This window comes from Beta vulgaris, chromosome 8 (assembly GCF_026745355.1).
Source record: "Beta vulgaris subsp. vulgaris cultivar EL10 chromosome 8, EL10.2, whole genome shotgun sequence".
Taxonomy (NCBI): domain Eukaryota; kingdom Viridiplantae; phylum Streptophyta; class Magnoliopsida; order Caryophyllales; family Amaranthaceae; genus Beta; species Beta vulgaris.
Genome location: NC_079209.1, coordinates 29,757,276 through 29,763,324, shown reverse-complemented (window position 1 = coordinate 29,763,324; position 6,049 = coordinate 29,757,276). Strand labels below are relative to the sequence as shown.

At 45.0% G+C, this 6,049-nt stretch overlaps 1 non-coding gene across 1 annotated transcript; it reads right to left on the bottom strand.

Moving 5' to 3' along the window:
* Positions 1–796: 796 nt before the first annotated feature.
* LOC125493071 (small nucleolar RNA R71) lies at positions 797–903 on the bottom strand. Its single transcript, XR_007269452.1, has one exon. It is a non-coding gene; the product is annotated as a small nucleolar RNA R71 (small nucleolar RNA).
* Positions 904–6,049: the final 5,146 nt, after the last annotated feature.

Here is a 6,049-nt window from a genome sequence, read left to right as displayed (position 1 = left end):
ATCCCATTTTCCCTGTGGATCGACCCTTGACTTGCCCTTACTATTCCATTAGTAGTTGCTTGTTAGGATTATAAATATTGTTTGGAAAGCGGTTCTTAGTGCCTGAACGACACACTAAAAACCTCTTATCAAAATGGCGCCGTTGCCGGGGAATTGTGCTATTGATTGAAGTATATTTTAGTTTAGTTTGCTTAGTTGATTCTTCTTTTATTTTCTTTTTAACTGTGGTTGTTATTTGCTAATCCTCTGCTTAGCTTTGTTGTGTTACATGAGAAGAAGAACTCACGGTTCACCCACATTGCCTCTAGATCTTGAAATCGACCGTACGTTGCGAAAGCTTCGGAAGAATTTGGGAAATCTGACTTTGGGTTCCGAGCCTTCTTCACCAATCTCAAGTACATCAAGTGAAGTTGAATCAGAAATGGGTGAAGAAAATCCACAACTGTTTAGGGATTTCGGAAATCCGGGTTCCTATGTTCTTCAAGGTGGAATTCGACTCCCTACCACCACTACAAATTTCAGCATTCACCCTCAGTATACTCGGATGGTGAAAGCAGAGCAGTTTTGTGGGGGTCAGATGAAGATCCTCTAGACCATCTCGACAGGTTTCTCTGAGATCTGTGCCATGATAACTAATGATGTCTCTCCTGACTACATCAAGATGCACCTGTTCCGGTCCTCTCTTACCGGAAAAGCAAAGTCATGGCTCAAGAGCTTGCCTGCTAATTCCCTCACTACATGGGAAGAAGTCACGATGGCATTCTTGAAGAAATACTTCCCGGAGTGGAAGACTGCGGACATAAGGAGGAAGATCTCCTCATTTGAGCAAGAGAACGATGAGACACTTGCCGAAGCTTGGGAGCGGTTCAAGGAGATGATCCGTTCATGCCCACACCATGAGTTCAACAAGAATCTACTCATGCGATTCTTCTATGATGGTCTTGATCCGATTTCACGGGCCAATCTTGATGCTGGAGCGGGAGGTCAACTATCTAAGATCCCGCAAGAACAACTTGAGTCCACAATTGAGGAGGTGATCAAGAACTACTCATGGGGTGGAAGACGAAGAGGTGCTCAACCTAAGAAGAGCGGAAAGTTTGAAATTGACCCCATGGATCAAATTCAAGCTAAGATGGACCAACTCGATAAGAAGCTCTCCAAGATCAATCTTGCATCGTCTACTCCTTCACAGGTAAACTCTTTTTCTTGTGATATTTGTGGTGGTACTAACCATGATACTTCTTATTGTGGAGGTACCCATTCGGAGCATGTGGCGGCAATCAATTCAAGAGGAGATGGATATCAGGGAATCAAGGGTATAGGAACAATCAACAAGGAGGTTGGAGACAACCTCAACAAAACTACACCCAAGGATTCAACCAACCTCAACAAGGATGGAATCAACCTCAACAAGGGTACAACCAAGCTCACAACCAAGGGTTTGCGCAAGGGTATAACCAAAACTATAACCAAGGTGGTTCCTCCTCACAAGGGTCCAACACATACCAAGCTCCACATCAAAGGACCAACAACCCAAAACCTCCCTCCAACCTACCTTTCCCCAAACAAAATCCCGAACCTACACCATCTTCCGATCCACCTCTCTCCAAATTCTCCAACAACTCCAATCCATGAACCAAATTCTCCAAAACCATGAGCAAAGGTTTCAAGAGCTACAAGCCCACAACAAAATGCTTGAAACCCAAATTGCCCAAGTAGCTGAGAAGAATCCCTCCACCCCCACAAATCAACTTCCAGGCCAACCCATTCCTAACCCCAACCTCCATCAAGCCAAAGCCATTCATTTGAGGTCGGGAACAAGTTATGCGGGTCCTAAGATGCCGAATGGGGAGTTAGAGCAGGATGGAGAAGCTGAGGTTGTTGAGAAGGAGGTGGAGCTGAGGAAACTGAGAAAGAGGACGTTGAGGAGAAGGATGAGTCACATGTTCAAGTTGGTGACAAAAACACATTGCCATCACCTCCACCAACCAAATCCTATGTGCCTCCGGTTCCCTATCCTCACAGGTTGGTAGAGAGAAAGTTGAGTGACAAGTTCACTAAATTTCTGAATGTGATGAAGAGCCTGCAAATCAACATTCCATTCCTTGAGGCTATGTCTCAAATGCCAGCTTATGCTAAATTCTTGAAAGAGATCCTCTCCAATAAGCGAAAACTTGAAGATGAGCTTATCTCCCTACCTTACCAAGTGAGTGCTCTTGTGCAACGAACTATGCCCAAGAAGCAAAGAGATCCCGGGAGTTTCACCTTGCCAGTGAAGATAGGTGACTTAGAACCTAAGGGTGCACTGGCCGATCTGGAGCAGTGTCAATTTGATGCCCTTTCTATTGCAAAGCACCTGAAATTTCCTCTTCATCCTACGCGCAAAACGATTCAATTGGCAGACCGCACTGTGAGAGTCCCTTGTGGTGAGTTGGAGGATATACCGATTCAAGTTGGGCATGTGTTTGTACCATGCGACTTTGTGGTGATGGATATGGAGGAAGATCCTGAGACTCCTCTTATTCTGGGAAGAGAAGCTCTGAAGACTTTGGGTGCCGTGATAAACTGCAAAAACGACACAATCACGGTTGAGGTAGCTAATGAGCGGGTGGTGTTCGAGTTCTCTAAGACACTGAAGAGGCCTATGATGGAGAAAATTTGCCGGGTAAGCCTAGTGGAAGATGAGGTGGAGGACACCATGAGTGTGGATGCTTCTGGGAGCGATTTGTATGCTGCACTTACCGACACCCTTAACTTGGACATGGAAGAGGACACGCAAGATGAGGCGTTTGAGGTTCTAGCTGCATCATCCACTGAAAAAGAGGAGTGTTCTAAGCCTCCTCCCAAGGTAGAGTTCAAACCCCTTCCCTCCTCTCTTAGATATGTTTTTCTTGATGATGCATGTACTTATCCTGTTATTGTCAATTCGAGTCTTGATGACATTTCTATATCAAAACTGATTGGAATTTTGCAAAAATATAAAGATGTCATTGGGTATTCGATTGATGACCTTAAGGGGATAAGCCCTTCTCTTGCTATGCATCGTATCCATCTCATCGATAGTAATGCCTCCTCCATCGAGCATCAGAGAAGGCTCAATCCCAACCTCAAAGAGGTTGTAAAAAGGAGATCTTGAAACTACGTGACGCGGGAATCATTTATGCTATCTCAGATAGCAAGTGGGTGAGCCCGATTCACGTAGTTCCAAAAAAGGAGGCATGACTATAGTTGAGAATGAGAAAGGAGAAACAATCTCAACTAGGACTGTCACTGGGTGGAGAGTCTGTATTGATTACAGGAAACTGAACAAATCCACCCGGAAAGATCATTTCCCCCTTCCCTTCATTGACCAAATGTTGGAGAGGCTTGCTCGTCATTCACACTTCTGTTTTCTTGATGGTTATTCCGGATTCTTTCAAATCCCCATTCATCCGGATGACCAAGAGAAAACCACCTTTACTTGTCCGTATGGGACATTTGCATATCGAAGGATGCCCTTTGGTTTGTGTAATGCCCCATCCACTTTTCAGAGGTGTATGACAGCAATCTTCTCTGACATGCTAGAAGATTCCATTGAAGTCTTCATGGACGACTTTAGTGTGTGTGGTTCGTCTTTTGACACATGTCTGGTTAATCTTGAATTTGTGTTAAAAAGGTGTCAAGAGACGAACCTTGTACTGAATTGGGAAAAGTGTCACTTTATGGTCGAGGAAGGCATTGTACTTGGGCATAAAGTGTCGAAAAAGGGTATTGAAGTAGATCCGGCAAAGGTTTCGGTTATTGAGAAGCTTCCGCCACCGAACTCGGTGACGGGAGTTCGCGCTTTCCTTGGACATGCTGGTTTTTACCGACGTTTCATCAAGGATTTCTCTCAAATAGCCAAACCATTGACGAATCTACTTCAGAAAGATGTTGATTTTGCGTTTGATGAGTCTTGTACTAAGGCTTTTGAAACTCTTAAGAAAGCCCTTACTTCTGCCCCCATTGTGCAAGCTCCGGATTGGAGCTTGCCTTTTGAACTAATGTGCGATGCTAGTGACTTTTCAGTGGGAGTTGTTCTTGGGCAACGCAAGGAAGGGAGGCTACATGTGATAGCCTATGCAAGTAGGACTCTGGATGATGCTCAACGGAACTATGCAACTACGGAAAAGGAAATGTTGGCCGTGGTATTTGCTTTTGACAAGTTCCGTTCCTACTTGACATGTAATAAGGCGTGGTGTATACGGATCATTCTGCGGTCCGGTATTTGATGAGTAAGAAGGATGCTAAGCCTAGGCTCATTAGGTGGGTGTTGCTTCTTCAGGAGTTTGATTTTGAGATGAAAGAGAAGAAGGGGACGGAGAATGTGGTAGCTGACCATCTTTCACGCCTCCCTCCTGACAATCTGGAGGAGATTCCTATCGAGGACGATTTGAGAGAAGAAGCCTTGTTCGCCATTCTGAACAATGAGGTTCCATGGTTCGCTGATTATGCAAATTATCTGGCTTGTGGGATTGAACCTCATGGTTTTACTTCCCAACAAAGGAAGCGGTTCTTTAAAGAAGTTTCGAGGTTCTACTGGGATGACCCGCTCCTTTTTAAGAAGTGTGCTGATGGCGTGTTTAGGAGGTGTGTTCCTAATCATGAGATGGCCTCGGTTTTGCATCATTGCCATACTTTGGCATGTGGAGGACATGGTGGAGCAAGCAAAACTGTTGCTAAGGTGCTCCAATGTGGTATGTTCTGGCCAACATTGCATAAGGATGCCCGAACATTTGTGGTGGCTTGTGATAGATGTCAACGGAGTGGTGGCATCACAAAGCGACACGAGATGCCTCAACAGAACATTCTTGAGGTTGAGCCGTTTGATGTCTGGGGGTCGATTTTATGGGCCCATTCGTTCCTTCCTGTGGGAATGTATATATTCTTGTTGCGGTCGACTACGTGACCAAATGGGTGGAAGCCATTGCCTCTCCCACCAATGACCATAAGGTAGTCACCAAGCTTCTGAAGAAGATCATCTTCCCTCGATTTGGGGTGCCCCGTGTATTGATCAGTGATGGTGGTTCACACTTCGCCAAAAAGCAATTAGAAGCATTATTGAAGAAATACGGGGTGAATCACAAAGTAGGTCTTCCTTATCACCCCCAAACACAAGGCCAAGTTGAGGTTTCGAATCGAGAGGTTAAAAATGTTCTTGAGCGTGTGGTCAATAGGACACGAAAGGATTGGTCTTTGAAACTTGATGACGCTCTTTGGGCTCTTCGCACGGCTTTCAAGACGCCCATAGGTCTATCCCTTGTTTGTATGGCAAGGCATGTCTTTGCCGGTTGAGCTTGAGCACAAGGCTTGGTGGGCAGTTAAGGAGCTCAACATGGATCTACATTGGCGGGAGAAGCTCGAAAGAAAGTAGTAGAACTGGAGGAATTTCGTTTTGACGCTTATGAGAGTTCTAGACTATACAAAGAGCAAACGAAGAAATGGCACGACAACCGGATTCAACAACGAGATTTCCGGGTTGGGGACAAGTCTTGTTGTTCAACTCAAGACTAAAGCTTTTCCCCGGAAAGTTAAAGTCAAAGTGGTCGGGTCCCTTCTCCGTGTTGAAGACTACTCCTTATGGGGCTTATGAGGTTATGGGTGAGAACGGTCCATTCTGGGTGAACGGTCAACGATTAAAGCTCTACTGATTCGCATGCTGTTGGCTCCATTGGTTGCTTGATTCTTCGCTCACCTGAGCGACTCTCATGATGGATGTATCCTTTTTAGTCAAGCTAATGACTTAAAACAAGCGCTACACGGGAGGCAACCCGTTTCTCTTCTTTCTCTCTTCCTTTCTTTTATTTTTTTTTTTCTTTGTCAGTTACGCTTTTGATTTATCAGTCAGCCATGAGAGGTACATTGGAACATCTGAATTTTTATGAGAAGTTGAGTGAATTGAGTGTTTTGGAGAAGAAATATGTACAAATCAGACGGGTTAGGTGCTCCCGCACCTGTTCAATGTGCGCCCGCACATGAGAAAAATTTTCGAAAAAAACTTTGGTGCGCCCGCACCTAGACAAGGTGCGCC